This window comes from Bufo gargarizans, chromosome 6 (genome assembly GCF_014858855.1).
Source record: "Bufo gargarizans isolate SCDJY-AF-19 chromosome 6, ASM1485885v1, whole genome shotgun sequence".
Classification (NCBI taxonomy): Eukaryota; Metazoa; Chordata; class Amphibia; order Anura; family Bufonidae; genus Bufo; species Bufo gargarizans.
Window position 1 is genome coordinate 26,070,903 of NC_058085.1, and position 20,850 is coordinate 26,091,752.

Below are 20,850 nucleotides of genomic sequence, written 5' to 3' on the forward strand. Positions count from 1 at the left end.
GAAAACTACATTTTCTGATAGTCTGTCTGATCAGGGTGGTGTAGAGAGAGAAGAGTAGAGGACCTAGGACTGAACCCTGATGAACTCCAACACCGAGAGGGAGATAAGAAGAAGCAGAGACAGCAAATGATACAATAAAGGAGCGATCAGAAAGAAAGGAAGAGAACCAGGAGAGAGCAGTGTCCTTAAGGCCAATTGAGTGGAGCATGGTAAGAAGGAGTTTGTGGTCTACTGTATCAAATGCTGCAGAGAGATCAAGAAGAATCAGTAGAGAATAGTCGCCATTCCTGTTTGCTGTCAGGAGATCAGTAGACATTTTAGCAAAGGCAGTTTCTGTAGAGCGGAGAGAGGGAAAGGCAGATTGAGAAGGTAGAAGAGAGTAAAAGAGATGTTCCAGAGGTTTAGAAATGAAGGGGAGGTTAGAAACAGGTTGGTAGTGAGCGGCACAGGTCGGGTCAGGATGTTTTTTTTAGTAGTGGGGTTATAACAAAATGCTTGATAGAGGATGGGAAGCGAGAGAGAGAGAGGTTATATATTGTAGTAAGGCGGGTAATGACAGCCGGGGAGAGGGGCTGGAGAAGGTGTGAGGGGATAGGATCACTGCTACAGGTGGTGGGTCGAGAAGCAGAGAGAAGCCCAAAGACTTCTTCATCTGTTATAGCGTCAGCAGAGGAGAGAGAGCACATGGAAGTGTGGGAGGGAGGAGGATCGAAACTGGTTGGGGACTGGGAAATTATTTCCTGCCGGATGTAACCGATCTTGTCTCTGAAGTAGGTGGCCAGATCATCAAGTGCAGGTCATATCTTCTCTTCATGATGCAGCTGCTGTCTTCTAGAACTCCACAAGCTCTCACCCCTGCGTCTCACACAGAGCAGAACCCAACAAATCCATCCCCAGCCCCGACACAAACCAAACAGAGAAGCTAAGGCTTCCAGAGTCCAGAACGTAGCCGGAAGAAATCCCACCCAAAGAAGACTTCATGGCCTACAGAGAAGCAGCTTCATGTCCGCTCTCACCTCCTCACAGCAGGACTTCTTCACTTCTACTACGTCGTCTCTGTCCCACAACCCCAAATAATTATTTCATACCTTTACCTCCCTCTGCCCCCCCCGTACCCCCTGTACCCCGTCTGACACCCCTCATCTCAGCCGAGGACTATGCCTCTTATCTCTAAACCATCGGCAGCGTTAGATGAAGCTCGGAGCCGCCGTCCTCTCAGCCTCTCTACGTTACTACTCGCTGCTCTTCCCACATAACCTGCTTTACCGCTGTCACTGAGGACAACCTTCCCGCCTTCTCCCCCTCCCCCGTCACACTAATCACCGCTTTACCTCCCCGAGCCGGTCCTGCCTCCGATCACAATCTGTCCGACATTTCCGCCGTTCTCCAGCGTCGCCCGATGCGTTTTTTCTAATCTCCAAAGACTAAAATCTCATCTTTGAAATTCAGCCAATGATACAAGACTGAGACAAGGGAACTTATCTCCTGTCCACTGATTGTGGGGTCCATCCGCTGGGGGCCCCTGCCAGTCAGGAGAACGGGGCCCATGTTCCCCCATTGGAGCAGCAGACAAGCTCAGATCAAATACAGAGACAATCCCCAGCGATAAGACACAGCGCGGCCATTTATGTGCTAACACTAGGAATAACAGGAGAGAAGGTTATTCCTCCTTTTCCCCCACAGCGGAAATCCTACATCTGCCCCGACATAAGGTATCGCTGACATCATTTCTAATACCTGATATGGAGAAAAGGGACAGAGTTACCCCTAAACATCTCCTGAGCGCACACAGAGCCCCGATACCAGCAGATTACATCGCCGGCTCTGCTACATGGACATGACAGAGACTCCGCTGTAGTAACTGAACATTACACATACACAGCTCTGCTACATGGACATGACAAAGACTCCGCTGTAGTAACTGAACATTACACATACACAGCTCTGCTACATGGACATGACAGAGACTCCGCTGTAGTAACTGAACATTACACATACACAGCTCTGCTACATGGACATGACAAAGACTCCGCTGTAGTAACTGAACATTACACATACACAGCTCTGCTACATGGACATGACAGAGACTCCGCTGTAGTAACTGAACATTACACATACACAGCTCTGCTACATGGACATGACAGAGACTCAGCTGTAGTAACTGAACATTACACATACACAGCTCTGCTACATGGACATGACAAAGACTCAGCTGTAGTAACTGAACATTACACATACACAGCTCTGCTACATGGACATGACAAAGACTCAGCTGTAGTAACTGAACATTACACATACACAGCTCTGCTACATGGACATGACAGACTCCGCTGTAGTAACTGAACATTACACATACACAGCTCTGCTACATGGACATGACAAAGACTCAGCTGTAGTAACTGAACATTACACATACACAGCTCTGCTACATGGACATGACAAAGACTCAGCTGTAGTAACTGAACATTACACATACACAGCTCTGCTACATGGACATGACAAAGACTCAGCTGTAGTAACTGAACATTACACATACAGAGCTCTGTTACATGGACATGACAAAGACTCAGCTGTAGAAACTAAACATTACACATACACAGCTCTGCTACATGGACATGACAAAGACTCCGCTGTAGTAACTGAACATTACACATACACAGCTCTGCTGCACACACTGATAGAATTCTTCAGAGGCATATTACACATAAACAGCTTGGTTGTATGCACATACAGCTCAACTACACAGACATTACACGGATACAGCTCATCTATACAGACATTACAGGCTTACAGCTCTGCTACATACAGACTGGGATTCCACACAGCACAGCAGAGTCTCACACAGAGCAGATAAACCTGGTCATGTGATCTCCATGACTCCTCCCACACCTGATCACATGGGCATGACAGCTTCACAGGTCCTGTACCTTCTCCTGCAGAATAACATGACTCCTCCCAACCTGATCACATGGTCATGACATCATCACAGGTCCTGTACCTTCTCCTGCAGTACAGCCTGACTCCTCCCACAGACGGTCACATGGTGATGACATCATCACAGGTCCTGTACCTTCTCCTGCAGCACAGCCTGAGTCCTCCCACACCTGATCACATGGTCGTGACATCATCACAGCTCCTGTACCTTCTCTTGCAGCACATCCTGACTCCGCCCACATACGGTCATGATATCACCACAGGTCCTGTACCTAATCCTGCAGTACAGACTGACTCCTCCCACACCTGATCACATGGTCATTACATCATCACAGGTCCTGTACCTTCTCCTGCAGCACAGCCTGACTCCTCCCACACCGGATCACATGGTCATGATATCATCACAGGTCCTGTACCTTCTCATTCAGCACAGCCTGACTCCTCCCACACCTGATCACATGGTCATGACATCATCACAGGTCCTGTACCTTCTCCTGCAGCACAGCCTGACTCCTCCCATACCTGATCACATGGTCATGACATCATCACAGGTCCTGTACCTTCTCCTGCAGCACAGCCTGACTCCTCCCATACCTGATCACATGGTCATGACATCATCACAGGTCCTGTACCTTCTCCTGCAGCACAGCCTGACTCCTCCCATACCTGATCACATGGTCATGACATCATCATAGGTCCTGTACCTTCTCCTGCAGCACAGCCTGGAGCCCGACTACTGCATGGTAGAAATTACAGCCCAGGAGGCTCCATAGTGAAGGGTTGTCAGAGGAGGACACGCCCGCCCCCAGGTAAGTGGAGCACTCATCACAGCCACACATATAAGGCTCCACAGCCACAGAGATACACAGCTCCATCCGCCCTTAAGGCCCAGTTCACACTGCAGTTATTTCCTTCAGTTATTGAGCCCAGACCAGTAGTGAAGCGACTCAGAGATCAGGTGTAATGGGAAGATCTGCACTTGTTCTGTGGTTTTCTCCCGCACCAGGTTTTGTCTCACAATAACTGATGGAAATAACTGATCAAATAACTGAAGTGTGAACTCAGCCTAATCTACAAACTCCAGAGAACATGAAGCAGGAGGTAAAGACGCAGCTTCTGGGGCAGGACACCAGCCTAAAGATAATAACATAACATACCAATCACAAGAGGCTGGTTCTAGTATACAATGCATTTCAAGGGCGGCCTTCCTCAGGTGCAACAAAAGCCAGGAGCAGGGAGCGTTATATAGAAGACATATCCAGGAGATCTCAGAGACGTGGACTGGAGCAGGGGGCGTTATATAGAAGACATATCCAGGAGATCTCAGAGATGTGGACTGGAGCAGGGGACGTTTATATAGAAGACATATCCAGGAGATCTCAGAGACGTGGACTGGATGAGGGGGCGTTATATAGAAGACATATCCAGGAGATCTCAGAGACATGGACTGGAGCAGGGGGCGTTATATAGAAGACATATCCAGGAGATCTCAGAGACATGGACTAGAGCAGGGGGCGTTATATAGAAGACATATCCAGGAAATCTCAGAGACGTGGACTGGAGGAGGGGGCGTTATATAGAAGACATATCCAGGAGATCTCAAAGACGTGGACTGGAGCAGGGGGCGTTATATAGAAGACATATCCAGGAGATCTCAGAGACGTGGCCTAGAGCAGGGGGCGTTATATAGAAGACATGTCCAGGAGATCTCAGAGACGTGGACTGGAGCAGGGGACGTTTATATAGAAGACATATCCAGGAGATCTCAGAGACGTGGACTGGAGGAAGGGGCGTTATATAGAAGACATATCCAGATCAGAGACGTGGACTGGAGGAAGGGGCGTTATATAGAAGACATATCCAGGAGATCTCAGAGATGTGGACTGGAGGAGGGGGTGTTATATAGAAGACATATCCAGGAGATCTCAGAGACGTGGACTGGAGCAGGGGGCGTTATATAGACGACATATCTAGGAGATCTCAGAGACGTGGACTGGAGCAGGGGGCGTTATATAGAAGACATATCCAGAAGATCTCAGAGACGTGGACAGGAGCAGGGGGCGTTATATAGAAGAAATATCCAGGAGATCTCAGAGACGTGGACTGGAGGAAGGGGCGTTGTATAGAAGACATATCCAGGAGATCTCAGAGACGTGGACTGGAGCAGGGGATGTTATATAGAAGACATATCCAGGAGATCTCAGAGACGTGGACTGGAGCAGGGGATGTTATATAGAAGACATATCCAGGAGATCTCAGAGACGTGGACTGGAGCAGGGGGCTTATATAGAAGACATATCCAGGAGATCTCAGAGACGTGGACTGGAGCAGGGGGCTTATATAGAAGACATATCCAGGAGATCTCAGAGACGTGGACTGGAGCAAGGGGCGTTATATAGAGGACATATCCAGGAGATCTCAGAGATGTGGACTGGAGGAGGGGGTGTTATATAGAAGACATATCCAGGAGATCTCAGAGACGTGGACTGGAGGAGGGGGTGTTATATAGAAGACATATCCAGGAGATCTCAGAGACGTGGACTGGAGCAGGGGGTGTTATATAGAAGACATATCCAGGAGATCTCAGAGACGTGGACTGGAGCAGGGGGTGTTATATAGAAGACATATCCAGGAGATCTCAGAGACGTGGACTGGAGCAAGGGGCGTTATATAGAGGACATAGCCAGGAGATCTCAGAGACGTGGACTGGAGCAGGGGACGTTATATAGAAGACATATCCAGGAGATCTCAGAGACGTGGACTGGAGCAAGGGGCGTTATATAGAAGACATATCCAGGAGATCTCAGAGACGTGGACTGGAGGAGGGTGTGTTATATAGAAGACATATCCAGGAGATCTCAGAGACGTGGACTGGAGCAGGGGGCGTTATATAGAAGGCATATCCAGGAGATCTCAGAGACAGGGACTGGAGGAGGGGGCGTTATATAGAAGACATATCCAGGAGATCTCAGAGACGTGGACTGGAGCAGGGGGTGTTATATAGAAGACATATCCAGGAGATCTCAGAGATGTGGACTGGAGGAGGGGGCGTTATATAGAAGACATATCCAGGAGGTCTCAGAGACGTGGACTGGAGCAGGGGGCGTTATATAGAAGACATATCCAGGAGATCGCAGAGACGTGGACTGGACCAGGGGGCGTTATATAGAAGACATATCCAGGAGATCTCAGAGACAGGGACTGGAGGAGGGGGCGTTATATAGAAGACATATCCAGGAGATCTCAGAGACGTGGACTGGAGCAGGGGGTGTTATATAGAAGACATATCCAGGAGATCTCAGAGATGTGGACTGGAGGAGGGGGCGTTATATAGAAGACATATCCAGGAGGTCTCAGAGACGTGGACTGGAGCAGGGGGCGTTATATAGAAGACATATCCAGGAGATCTCAGAGACGTGGACTGGAGCAGGGGACGTTATATAGAAGACATATCCAGGAGATCGCAGAGACGTGGACTGGACCAGGGGGCGTTATATAGAAGACATATCCAGGAGATCTCAGAGACGTGGACTGGAGGAGGGGACGTTATATAGAAGACATATCCAGGAGATCTCAGAGACGTGGACTGGAGGAGGGGGCGTTATATAGAAGACATATCCAGGAGATCTCAGAGACGTGGACTGGAGGAGGGGGCGTTCTATAGAAGACATAACCAGGAGATCTCAGATGTGGACTGGAGCAGGGGTTGTTATATAGAAGACATATCCAGGAGATCTCAGAGACGTGGACTGGAGGAGGGGACGTTATATAGAAGACATATCCAGGAGATCGCAGAGACGTGGACTGGACCAGGGGGCGTTATATAGAAGACATATCCAGGAGATCTCAGAGACGTGGACTGGAGGAGGGGGCGTTCTATAGAAGACATAACCAGGAGATCTCAGATGTGGACTGGAGCAGGGGTTGTTATATAGAAGACATATCCAGGAGATCTCAGAGACGTGGACTGGAGGAGGGGACGTTATATAGAAGACATATCCAGGAGATCTCAGAGACGTGGACTGGAGCAGGGGGCGTTATATAGAAGACATATCCAGGAGATCTCAGAGACGTGGACTGGAGGAGGGGGCGTTCTATAGAAGACATAACCAGGAGATCTCAGATGTGGACTGGAGCAGGGGTTGTTATATAGAAGACATATCCAGGAGATCTCAGAGACGTGGACTGGAGGAGGGGACATTATATAGAAGACATATCCAGGAGATCTCAGAGACGTGGACTGGAGGAGGGGGCGTTGTATAGAAGACATAACCAGGAGATCTCAGATGTGGACTGGAGCAGGGGTTGTTATATAGAAGACATATCCAGGAGATCTCAGATGTGGACTGGAGGAGGGGGCGTTATATAGAAGACATATTCAGGAGATCTCAGAGACGTGGACTGGAGCAGGGTGCGTTATATAGAAGACATGTCCAGGAGATCTCAGAGACGTAGACGGGTGCAGGGTGCGTTATTGTCATGCCCCACTCTGACGATGTGCGGAGGTCGGCCAGGATAGCAGCACAAGTTTAGTGTTTGTTTTGGAGCCGTGCTGGATCCGCCTCTCATCAGTTGCACTGGGTGGGGTCATTAGTTTAAATAGCACACCATCCCAGTGCTGTGAGTGGATTATACAAATCATTGTGGTCTTGGAAGCTAGAAAGGAAGGTTTTCTGTTCCAGCTCAGAAAGATAAGTGTGATTTCAAGTTTGGTTGTTTTGTGTCATTTCTCCTATCCAGGTTCTGTGCGAGCAGGCTGCTCCTATTTCCCCTCTTCACCATCTCGGGGAATTTTGGGTTTTGTCAGCCCAGGCACGGGGACACATCATACCTACCTTTTAAGGTCTGCATGTGGGCTGAGCAGTGCAGGGAAAGAGGTCAGAGATTAGCTAGGAGGCGAACCTTCCCCTGTCTCTCGCCCAGAGCCTGGTTGGTGGGTTATCTGTGATTTTGAGTGCACGCCCGCCATGACATTATAATCTGCCATACTGTGACTGCCATTACTCAGCGGTTTTTTGATGGCGTCTATTAAAGCACTGGTTGACCGCTTGCAGGGACTATCCCTAGAGGTTGTGGAGCTACGTGGTTCGGTCACACGGTGTCAGAATGCTCTGGCAGCTGGTGCAGGTCAAATTTGTGTGGAGCCTAAAGTGGCTCTCCCTGATCGATTTTCAGGAGGTACGGATGACTTTATCCGTTTTAGAGAATCCTGCAAATATTACTTTTGGCTGCGTCCATCGATGAGAGTCAGAGGATAGGTATAGTTATTTCTCTGCCTAAAGGGGATGCGCAATCCTGGGCCTTTTCTCTGCAACCTGGTTCTCGGGCCCTCCAGTCGGTGGAGGAATTTTTTAAGGCTCTGGGATTAATCTACGATGATCCAGATCGGGTCTCGATGGCAGAGTCGAGATTATGTAATTTGTTTCAGGGGGAACATACTGCAGAAGCTTACTGTGTTGAGTTTAGGAGATGGGCTACTGAAACAGACTGGAATGATCCCGCGTTACGTAGTCAGTTTTGTCAGGGGTTATCTGAAAGATTGAAGAATGCCCTTGCTTTTCACGAATACCCAGACCCTTTGGAGAACGCTATGTCTTTAGCAGTACGGCTAGATAGACGTATCAGAGAGAAGTATAGGGCTCCCTCCACGCAAGGTATCCCTTCTGTGAGTGGTTTCGTCTCTACTGCCATCCTGGGTGATGTTACAGGTAACTCTGGGGTAGCGGAGGAACCCATGCAATTGGGTCAGGTTTCTTGCCATTCTGATAGTAGAGACTTTAGGAAAGTGCACAAACTATGTTACTATTGTGGAAAGAGGGGTAATTTTATTTTTGCTTGTCCTTACGTTAAACCACAGGTGGAAGAGAAAAAGAAAAAAAAAAACTTCCCTCACACTTGGTAGTATGAATGGTGTGGTGGAGCAGGCAGGTATGCAAGTACTTGCACTTTAGAGAACGAGATTCGTGTTTTTGCAATTGATTCTTCCCCTCTTTCTCAAAGGAGCCTTACTCACATTGTTCATGGTATTCACTTAAGGGTGGGTGATTCACATGCTGAAATTATTTCTTGTTTTGTCATGAAGGATTTGCCAGCTCCTATAGTTTTGGGGTTGCCATGGTTGACTAGACATAACCCAATTATAGACTGGCAAGCAAGACAAATCATTGGTTGAAGTGAGTTTTGTTCGAATAATTGTCTTGGCACATCTATCTCTGGTGTGTCCATTACGGCTTTACCGCAGTATCTCTTGGATTTTGCGGATGTCTTTTCGGAGGGTGGGGCTCAGGAATTGCCCCCTCATCGAGACTATGATTGTCCAGTTAATCTCATTCTGGGGGCTAAGTTGCCAAAGTCTCGGCTTTACAACCTCTCTCAACCCGAAAGAGAGGTCATGCAAAAGTATGTCGCCGAGAGTTTGGCAAAGGGTCATATTAGACCATCTAAGTCTCCAGTGGCAGTAGGTTTGTTCTTTGTGAAGAAAAAGGATGGATCACTGAGACCGTGTTTGGATTTCCTGGAATTGAACCGTATTACAGTCCGGGATCCATATCCCCTGCCTTTGAGCTATGATCAGATTGTTGGAGCCAAGGTGTTCTCCAAGTTGGATTTGAGAGGGGCCTACAATCTGATCAGAATCAAGGAGGGGGATGAGTGGAAAACGGCCTTCAATACTCACGAGGGTCATTTTGAGAACCTGGTGATGCCTTTTGGGTTGACGAACGCGCCAGCAGTATTTCAGCGATTCGTCAATTACATTTTTCATCACTTGGTGGGGAGGTTCGTAGTAGTTTACTTGGATGACATTTTTAATTTATTCTGATCTGAAGACCCATCAGGATCATGTGAGACAGGTTTTGACGATCCTTCGGGAGAATAACTTATATGCCAAATTGGAGAAATGTTTGTTTGCGGTGCAAGAGCTTCTGTTCTTGGGATACATGCTTTCTGATTCTGGTTTTCGTATGGACCCCGAAAAGGTCCGGGCGGTTCTGGAGTGGGACCGACCAGAGAATCGGAAAGCTTTGATGCGGTTCTTGGGGTTTACGAATTATTATAGAAAATGTATTTCAAATTATTCTACCTTAGTAAAACCTCTTACTAATATAAGGGCGCCGATGTCTCTGTCTGGTCGGATGAGGCATTGCAGGCCTTTTCGGCTATTAAGGAGCGTTTTGCGTCTGCTCCCATTCTGGTGCAGCCGGATGTGTCTTAGCCATTCGTAGTGGAGGTTGATTCATCAGAGGTGGGGGTTGGAGCAATGCTATCACAGGGTTCATCTCCTGGCAAGTGGGTCCTGTGTGCCTTTTTCTCCAAGAAGCTCTCGGTCGCCGAGAGGAATTATGATGTTGGAGATAGAGTTGTTGGCCTTTTGAAGAATGGCGTCACTGGTTAGAGGGGGCGTCTCACCCCATTACGGTGTATACTGACCATAAGAATTTGGCTTGTCTGCAATCTGCCAAGCGTCTGAACCCTAGGCAGGCCAGATGGTCACTGTTTTTTACCAGGTTCAATTTTGTGGTTACCTTTCGCCCAGGGGTCAAGAACGTCAAGGCAGATGCCTTGTCTCGCAGCTTTCCTGGGGGAGGTGATTCAGAAGATCCGGTTTTGGCAGATGGGTGGTGGTCTCCGCTCTGTACCCTGAATTGGAGATGGAGGTGTTAGGAGCCCAGGAGGGGGCTCCTGGTTCTTGTCCCCCAGGGAGGTTGTTTGTTCCTGAGGGCCTGCGATACAAGGTGTTCAAGGAACATCACGATTACCCTCACTGAATAGTTCCCAGCTTTTAGATCTCAATTCCCCAATTGAAATAAAGGAGGTGGAAGCAGTGATTGCATCTCTTCCAAAGGATAAAGCACCTGGGCCTGATGTCTTTGCCAGCCACTATTATAAGCAATTTAGACCTTACCTAACGGAATTCTGCCAATCAGCTATGTCCCGAGGCTCTTTGCCAGTTGAAAATTTACAGGCCCTGATAATCGCTCTCCCCAAACCGGGCAAGGAACCAGATAGGCCCCAAAACTTCAGGCCTATTTCCCTGTTAAACCAGGATGTAAAGATTTATGCGAAACTTGTGGCCACCCGTCTAGCAAAAATTCTCCCCTCTATTATACATGTAGACCAGACTGGATTTGTTCCATCCCGGCAAACTTGCTATTATACAAGACGCCTCCTGGGTATACTACACCATGTTCAGAAGAATAGAATCCCCACACTGGCCCTGGCATTAGATGCGGAAAAGGCCTTTGATAGGCTCCGTTGGACTTTTGCCTTTTCGGTGCTTGAGAAGATGGGTTTTACAGGGAATATACTTACCGTAATTAGGGCACTTTACAGTAACCCCACAGCCTGAACATTCGTAAACGGAGCTTTATCGGAAGTGTTTGAGCTTACGAATGGAACCTGACATGGATGCCCTCTCTCCACCCTTATCTTCATAATTGCCATGGAACCATTGGCCCAGGCGATCAGACAGGACTCTCGTATAGTAGGGGTTAATATTGGTGGTAGCTCTCATGTCATATCCCTATACGCAAACGATGTATGCTTGACCCTAACCAATCCCATAGATTCCTTAAAGGAGGTTATGACCCAGATTTCCATTTATGGTTACCTCTCATATTACCATCTAAACTCCTCAAAGACGCAAGCATTACCCATTCATATGTCGGAGCACCAAGTGGTAAATCTTCGAAGCGCATGGAACTTTGACTGGCGGCCTGATAGCATTAAATACCTAGGTGTCAATATGTCATCTTCTCAGAGCCTACTATACACTCATAACTATGAAGCCCTACTCCGCTCTATAGTAAGGGAACTCTCAGATTTTGCCAAATTTGACACCTCGTGGATGGGGAAGATTGCTACATTTAAAATGTTCATACTTCCTAGGTTTCTCTATTTGTATCGCACCCTGCCTATAACCCTCCCAAAAAAGTTTTTCTCCCAAGCACACTCCTCTCTAAATACATATGGGACAAGAAACACCCCAGGATCGCCCGAGACATTATGACCAGGGATCGCCGCATGGGTAGCCTAGCGTTGCCAGATTTAAAATTGTACTATATATCCTCCTTGGTTTCCATGCTGAGGGGATGGACTCAGGCTTCCAAGGATTTGCCCTGGGTTCAGCTTAAAGCCTCTCAAGCTGCCCCTTACTCTTTGGAGGGGTTGTTGAGCTTGCCCTTTTGGAAGATCCCTGCTCCCAAGAACTTAGGCCCGGCAGTATTGGCATCGCTGAAGGCGTGGTCCACTTATCACGTTTTGGCAGATGCAGACACTCCCCCCACGACTGCCTCCTTACCCTTTTCTCTGTCACTTTCTCTGTCAAAGTGGGCATCTGCTGGCATACACAGGGTGGGGGACGTGCTAACGCATGGTGTACTGCAGTCATTCCAATGGATAAGTGAGAATTTTTCTATCCCGAGCCGGGAGTTTTTCAAATATCTCCAGATCCGTCATCTGTTACAGGACCTGCAGCCATCCGGAGTAAAAATGGACAGATTATCAAAACTGTATCTCACAAGCAATATGAAAGGTTTGAAGCCCCTTTATAATTCCGTTCTTCACTCAGGGTCCTTTAAACGCTCACACATGATGGTGGCATGGGAGAAGGACATGAATCTGTCTATTTCTGAAATGGAATGGATGCAGACCCTCAGGATGTTATATAAATATTTGAGGTGCGTATCCCATGCAGAATCAGCAATTAAAACCATATTGCGGTGGTACTACACGCCAGATAAACTGGCACTTATGTATGACTCAGTATCTGACCGGTGTTAGAGAGGTTGCGGATGTAGAGGATCCCTGTTCCATATCTTATGGAAATGCCCTTTGATTCAATTGTACTGGTCTCACTGTAGGGAACTACAGGCCAGAATTGTGCCTTATGGGGTGACATGGACACCGCAATTGGTCCTATTATTGATAGGAGTTCAGTAAACAATCTTCCTGTCCATATGAGGGCCATAATCTGTATCTTTTGTGTGACAGCAAAATTATTGTTGCGAAGGTGGAAGACCCCAGACCGTCCAGACATCTCTGAATTGACAGCCGCACTTAATATTACTTATTCATATGAGAGGATTATAGCTCTGGGGAGGAGGAGGATATGATAGGTTCCTCCAAAATTGGAAGCTATAGGCGTGCTCCCCATTTAGTATCCAAATTTAGTATACAATTTAGAGTCTCCGATGCCATATCAAAGTTGGATCTTACACCAACCCATATTTGAGAGCAGACGGGTCCAATTCTGTGGACACTTTGCCATTGGTTTGATTATAAGACATAGGTAGCCACATATCTCAACTTAATGATTTATGCTGTCAGCAGGCATTTCTAGTACTTGTAATGCACATTGTTTTCTTCATATAGAAGAATGTTCCTTTTATTAATTATTGTTTACCCGTCGGGTTTGCCCGATGCTTTATGTATGTTTTATTTTATACTTTACTAAACTCAATAAAAAACTATTGAAATGAAGGAACATCACAATCGCTGGACATCCTGGTGGTAAGTCCACTTGTGATCTAGTATCCCGGAGGTTCTGGTGGCCAGGGTTACGTAAGAGCATTGAGAATTACGTGACAGCTTGTGAAACCTGCGCTCGGTCAAAGGTTGCTCATACTCGACCGCCTGGTTCACTTCTTCCATTGTCTATTCCGTCTCATCCTTGGACGCATTTGTTTATGGACTTTATTACGGATCTGCCGAGTTCCTCCGGGAGAACAGGGATTTTGGTGGTAGTTGACCATTTCAGTAAAATGGCTCACTTTATACCACTAACTAGTCTGCCTAACGCTAAGACTCTTGCGCAGATTTTTGTGGATAATATTGTGAAATTACATGGTATTCCTTCGGATGTGGTCTCTGATAGGGGCACACAGTTTGTCTCTAGGTTTTGGAGGGCGTTCTGCTCTTGGCTTGGCATTCAACTTTCATTCTCTTCGGCTTTTCATCCGCAGTCGAATGGTCAGACGGAGCGTACTAATCAAAACCTGGAGACCTACTTGAGGTGCTTTGTGGCTGAGAATCAGGAGGACTGGTCCTTATACTTGTCCTTATCAGAATTTGCGGTGAATAACCGTAGGCAGGAGTCCACGGGTAAGTCGCCATTTTTTGGCACATACGGTTTCCATGCTCAGTTTGGTACCTTTTCTGGGACTGGTTCCTCTGGGATGCCAGAGGAGGAGAGATTCTCTTCTGCCTTATCCTCCATCTGGTGAAGGATTCAAGGGAATTTGGAGAAGATGGGTGAGAGGTATAAACGAATGGCTGACAAGAGACGTGTGACTGGTCCGGACCTGTGTGTGGGTGATCTGGTGTGGTTGTCCACTAAGAATATCAAATTGAGAGTGCCATCTTGGAAACTGGGTCCAAGATTTATTGGTCCGTATAAAATGTCTGCGGTGATCAATCCTGTGGCGCTTCGGCTGGATCTTCCGCAGACTTGGAGGATCCATGATGTGTTCCACAGGTCTTTACTAAAAAAATACGTGAGACCGGTGGAACCATCGCCATTGCCTCCCCCTCCTGTTCTAGTCGAGGGAAACTTGGAGTTTTAGATCTACAGGATTCTCGACTCTAGAGTTCTTCGGGGTTCCCTTCAGTACCTGGTGCACTGGAGGGGATACGGCCCTGAGGAGAGGATGTGGGTTCCGGCATTGGATGTCAACGCCAGCCGACTGGTGAGGGCTTTTCATAGGTCCCATGCGGATAAGGTTGGTCCGGGGTGTCCGGAGGTCACCCGTAGAAGGGGGGTACTGTCATGCCCCACTCTGACGATGTGCGGAGGTCGGCCAGGATAGCAGCACGAGTTTAGTGTTTGTTTTGGAGCCGTGCTGGATCCGCCTCTCATCAGGTGCACTGGGTGGGGTCATTAGTTTAAATAGCACACCATCCCAGTGCTCTGAGCGGATTATACAAATCATTGTGGTCTTGGAAGCTAGGAAGGACACTGTCACTGATTTCAATAAGTAACTGGTGTTTTTAAAGGGTTAAATGAATATGGGCTGAACTGAAATGTATATGATGTGGGGCATCACCCTCTGTGTGTTGGCAGTGTGAGATCAGTGGCCGAATTAATTTAACACTATGGATGACATTGTTATGGGGGCGCTGTGGATGTCACTGGTATGGGGGCGCTATGGATGACATTGTTATGGGGGCGCTGTGGATGTCACTGGTATGGGGGCCTCTGCGGAGGACACTGGTATGGGGGCCTCTGCGGAGGACACTGGTATGGGGGCCTCTGCGGAGGACACTGGTATGGGGGCCTCTGCGGAGGACACTGGTATGGGGGCCTCTGCGGAGGACACTGGTATGGGGACCTCTGCGGAGGACACTGTTATGAGCGGGGGGAGGCGATGTGAAGCCGGTAATTGTGCTCGTAGATGATAAATATGATATAACAGGCTCCAAAAAGATATAAATACATAGAGAATTACTAATAACGGAGACAAAGTGCGCAGGTCTCCAGTGTGAGGCGCTGACGAGACAGAAATCATAGAACAGCGAAAGGAAATTCACAAATAAAGTGACTGAAATAGTAAAATCACCAACCGAAATGACAGACATCTGTAGGGGATGTGTCCCCCCCGATGTGCATTTCAGCTGCTGCCTTCATCTTGGGGTTGGTGCTGCTGTGTGTGAGAAGCCTTTTATATCCGTGTATAATATAATACTCACCGCTTAGTTATGTGGCGCATGCGCGTACGGGAAGGAAGGAAACCCTGTCCCCGGCACTAAGAGGATACGCAGGGGAACAGAAAGTGGTGGTCTCATGCTCATCACGCCAGCACAGGGGAGAAGGAGCCAAGCAGAGTGCAGCGCATGTGCACATGAGGAGGAGTATTAATGCTCCATATTGGAGAAGGACAGAATGACCCGGGGAAACAGGGAGAGATTCTGGAATTCCATGGATTTCTTCATTCAATCCCTCCGGTGTCACAGTCCGCATCCTGACCCTCCAGAAGTCTTCTCCACCGATCAGCCGTGCAGACCCATCTCTACACCATGTAGGTATCAAACCGCAATCTTTATTATGTGTGACGGTGAAATGACGGACAAACTGCGGTTACATTTCCCTGCGTTAACCCCTTCAGAAAAAATTGGAAAAATTCACAGTTTTCAGAATGTTAATTTCTCTGCTTTTCCGGCAGATAGTGATACCTTGTAAACCAGTTATTACTTTACATCCCCCATATGTCTACTTTATGTTCCTCATTCTGTAGGTGTCCTTTTTTTTTTTTTTTTGGGATGTTTAGAAACTATTCTTAACATTTTTAGGCATATTTCCCAAACTGCTTTTAAAAGGGGTTCTCCGGGCTTTTAATATTCATGACCTATCCTCAAGATAGGTCATCAGTATCGGATTGGCGGGGATTCAACACCCGGCACCCCCACAGGTCAGCTGTATGAGGAGAAGGTGCGCGCCGTCTCCTGTCCTGCTCGCCGCTGTCGTGTCTATGGCAAGCAGGAAGAGAGACTGGAGACGGCAGGCGCGCACAGCGTGTGCCTTCTCTTCATACAGCTGATCGACTGGGGATGTCGGACCCCCCCCCCCCTGATCTGATATTGATGACCTCCGCTCACCTATGATCTCGATGCGCTGCTGGATCCTATAGTTCTCTCGTGTGCCAGCACACTTACTTGGGCGTGTGTAGTAGGGATACGGGAACGCCGACTTCTGATGTTTCAGTGTCCGGAATGGTATAAAGGATACGTTTATTCCTCTCAATAGGTTGGTGCCGCAATTACACTCGATGGATTAATACCGCAGTTACACCAGACGCATTTTGAAACGGTACGTTTTGTTCCTCAGTGGTTGCAATAGTATAAAAATGAGGGACCAATCGCTCCTTATCCGGAGCTGCGCTGATATCAGAACCTGGGCCGGACCGTGTAAGGCTGTTTTTGTAGTATTCTAGTCATTCACAATGCACACCCTGCGGTTTTTCAGTTGTTCTATAAACCAACAAATGAAACATACAAATGATGTAGATTATAAAATCCAATATATAGAAAATACTAAACATCCAAGTTGATCAACAAGTCATAAAACTGGGAATAAAGAAATCTAGAATAAAATAGACACATGTAGTGTAAAAGGGCTAATGTGGTCTTCATTCCGGTGTGTTAGTTCGCTCTGCAGGTCTGTCTGCATTTTATTCTACAGTTGCAAGAAAAAGTATGTGAACCCTTTGGAATGATTTGGATTTCTGCACAAATTGGTCATAAAATGTGATCTGATCTTCATCTAAGTCACAACAATAGACAATCACAGTCTGCTTAAACTAATAACACACAAAGAATTAAATGTTACCGTGTTTTTATTAAACACACCATGTAAACATTCACAGTGCAGGTAGAAAAAGTATGTGAACCCTTGGATTTAATAACTGGTTGAACCTCCTTGGGCAGCAATAACTTTAACCAAACATTTCCTGTAGTTGCAGATCAGACGTGCACAACGGTCAGAAGTAATTCTTGACCATTCCTCTTTACAGAACTGTTTCAGTTCAGCAAATATTCTTGGGATGTCTGGTGTGAATCTCCTTCTTGAGGTCATGCCACAGCATCTCAATCGGGTTGAGGTCAGGACTCTGACTGGACCACTCCAGAAGGCGTATTCTCTTCTGTTTAAGCCATTCTATTGTTGATTTACTTCTATGCTTTGGGTCTTTGTCTTGTTGCAAAACCCATCTTCTGTTGAGCTTCAGCTGGTGGACAGATGGTCTTAAGTTCTCACGCAAAATGTCTTGATAAACTTGAGAATTCATTTTGCCTTCGATGATAGCAATCCGTCCAGGCCCTGACGCAGCAAAGCAGCCCGAAACCATGATGCCCCCACCACCATACTTCACAGTTGGGATGAGGTTTTGATGTTGGTGTGCTGTGCCTCTTTTTCTCCACACATAGTACTGTGTGTTTCTTCCAAACAACTCAACTTTGGTTTTATTTGTCCACAGAATATTTTGCCAGTACTGCTGTGGAACATCCAGGTGCTCCAGTGCTCCAGACCAAAAAAAATGACAGGAGCCATTGGCTCCTAAACTAAAAAATTTAGGAGCCAAATTACATTTTTTAGTCGCCAAATTTTAAATGCATATAATTAAAAAGAAAAAGGACTTTGAGAAGATGAGACGCAGGTCACAGCAGTGAGCCAGCACTACATATAGGAGAAAACAGCACCACATACCTCTCATATCCAGGGACAACTTCTGGGGGACAAGGTGACTAAAAATGGCGAATTGCGTGGTTTAGAGTTTTATTTTTTCTGTTTATGGCCTTCACCGAGTGGAAATATTTTTTAATATTTTAATAGCTCACACTTTTTGGGACGTGGTGATATGTAATTTATTGAATCTTTATTGTTTGTAAAACTGGGAAGGGGGCCATTTAAACTTTTTGTATTTTGGTGTTTTTTTTTTTTTTTTTTACTTTTTATTTAATAACCATTTCTTCCCTTAGGGGCTAGAACCTGGATCTTTTCATCCCTTGTCCTATTCATGCTAATAGAGCTCTATTAGGGTGAATAGGATCTCACACATCTCCCTGCTGCTCTGTGCATAGTGCACACAGCAGCAGGGAGCTGAACATGGCAGCCACTGCCACCAATGGAGGGGATGGGACCCTGTGGCCACCATATAACAATGGGGACGACAACTTGTGGCCAGTGATAATGGGGGGGGGGACGAAGCTTGGGGGGGGGGGGCGCACTGCACCACCAATGAATGTAATTAAAGAGGACCTTTCATGGGTCCAAAGAATATGAACTTAGTAGCAGGCTGCATAGAGCGGCGCCCAGGGATCTAAGTGCACTTACTATTATTCCTGGGCACCAATCCGTTCGCCCCCGCTGTTCATATTCTTTGGATCCATGAAAGGTCCTCTTTAACTCCTTTATACAATTGTCTCCAGCGGTATCACAGACCCGGCACCCGGCCTCAATAACAGGGCATGCGATCTGTGGCACCTGAGGGGTTAATTGCCGCGTATCGCATGCCCTGTTATTGAGGCCGGGTGCCGGGTCTGTGATACCGCTGCCTATACTTATGTTTTACATTCATTGGTGGCGCAGTGGTGACAGCTCCTCCCCTCCTCCTCCCTGCTATCTCCCCATTGGTGGTAGTGGCGGCTGCGTCACAGTGGGGAGGGAGGGACTTCTTCCTTCTCCACTGACTGCTACTGAAGAGAACTTAGGCTGTGCAGAAGAGCGGCGGTACATTCGCAAATGGCGACAAGACTAAAAAGTCTTGTCGCCATCTGCAATTTTTAAGGCGCATTGGCAACCGTTTTGGTCGCCATCTGGAGCCCTGTGCTCTTGTACAAACTGTAAACGTGCAGCAATGTTTTTTTGGACAGCAGTGGCTTCCTCTGTGGTATCCTCCCATGAAATCCATTCTTGTTTAGTGTTTTACATATCATAGATTCGCTAAGAGGGATGTTAGCATATGCCAGAGACTTTTGTAAGTCTTTAGCTGACACTCTAGGATTCTTCTTCACCTCATTGAGCAGTCTGTGCTGTGCTAATGCACTCATCTTTACAGGACGGCCACTCCTAGGGAGAGTAGCCGCAGTGCTGAACTTTCTCCATTTATAGACAATTTGTCTTACCGTGGACTGAAGAACAGCAAGGCTTTTGGAGATACTTTTATAACCCTTTCCAGCTTTATGCAAGTCAACAATTCTTAATCGTAGGTCTTCTGAGGGCTCTTTTGTGTGAGGCATCATTCACATCAGGCAATGCTTCTTGTGAAAAGCAAACCCAGAACTGGTGTTTTTTTTTTTTTTATAGGGCAGGGCAGCTGTAACCAACATCTCCAATCTCATCTCATTGATTGGACTCCAGTTGGCTGACACCTCACTCCAATTAGCTCTTGGAGATGTCATTAGTCTAGGGGTTCACATACTTTGTCCACCTGCACTGGTGAATGTTTACATGGTGTGTTCAATAAAAACATGGTAACATTTAATTATTTGTGTGTTATTAGTTTAAGCAGACTGTGATTGTCTATTGTTGTGACTTAGATGAAGATCAGATCACATTTTATGACCAATTTGTGCAGAAATCCAAATCATTCCAAAGGGTTCACATACTTTTTCTTGCAACTGTATATTTTTTATTCCCAGTTTTATGACTTGTTGATCAACTTATGTTTTGTATTTTCTATATATTGGATTTTGACATATCATGAAACTGCCTTGACCTCACAAATGTTTCAATCCATATAAAAAGAGAGAACACAACATCTGCACTTTATTATCTCCTCCGATGTCTCCTCTTATCTCCAGTTATTGTATTTAACATGGGATTTTGTAGGATTTTACATCTTTTCATCTTATTTCCATTTAGGTTCCTACAATATAGGATCTGCTCAGTGGACATCTTCTATATAAGATCCTTCTTTGTATTGACCTCGCAAGGATGGACAGGGACAAGATGGCGGAGAGTATAATAAATCTCACCCTAGAGATCCTCTTCCGGCTTACTGGAGAGGTGAGAGATTCTGATAATGTCACATTACATCAACTTCTCTATGTTACTAACAGATGGACATGACTGGCGAGGTGAGGAGTGATAGTTATTACTGTGTCTCTTTATAACCAGGACTACACAGTAGTGAAGAAGACCTCTAGTGAGCACTGTCAGGCCCCTGTTTCTGAAGGATGGGGAAGAACCCTGAGCTCAATCATGGAGCCTCCACCTCACCCCCTGATATATGAGGAAATCAATAGAGAGAAGATCCTAGAACTCACCAACAAGATGATTGAGCTGCTGACTGGAGAGGTGACACTGCTGGGAATGCTGGGACATTATACAGGAACGCTATGAAGGGATCTGGGTGATGACTGTATAATTGTGTTGTCAGGTTCCAATAAGGTGTCAGGATGTCACCGTCTATTTCTCCATGGAGG

The 20,850-nt window shown here is 46.8% G+C and overlaps 1 long non-coding RNA gene across 1 annotated transcript; it reads left to right on the forward strand.

The window, feature by feature from the left end:
* The first annotated feature begins 3,615 nt into the window (after window positions 1-3,615).
* Window positions 3,616-20,593, forward strand: LOC122940516. The gene is made up of 3 exons (XR_006390341.1): window positions 3,616-3,743; window positions 20,288-20,431; window positions 20,543-20,593. It is a non-coding gene; the product is annotated as an uncharacterized LOC122940516 (long non-coding RNA).
* The last annotated feature ends 257 nt before the right edge of the window (window positions 20,594-20,850 follow it).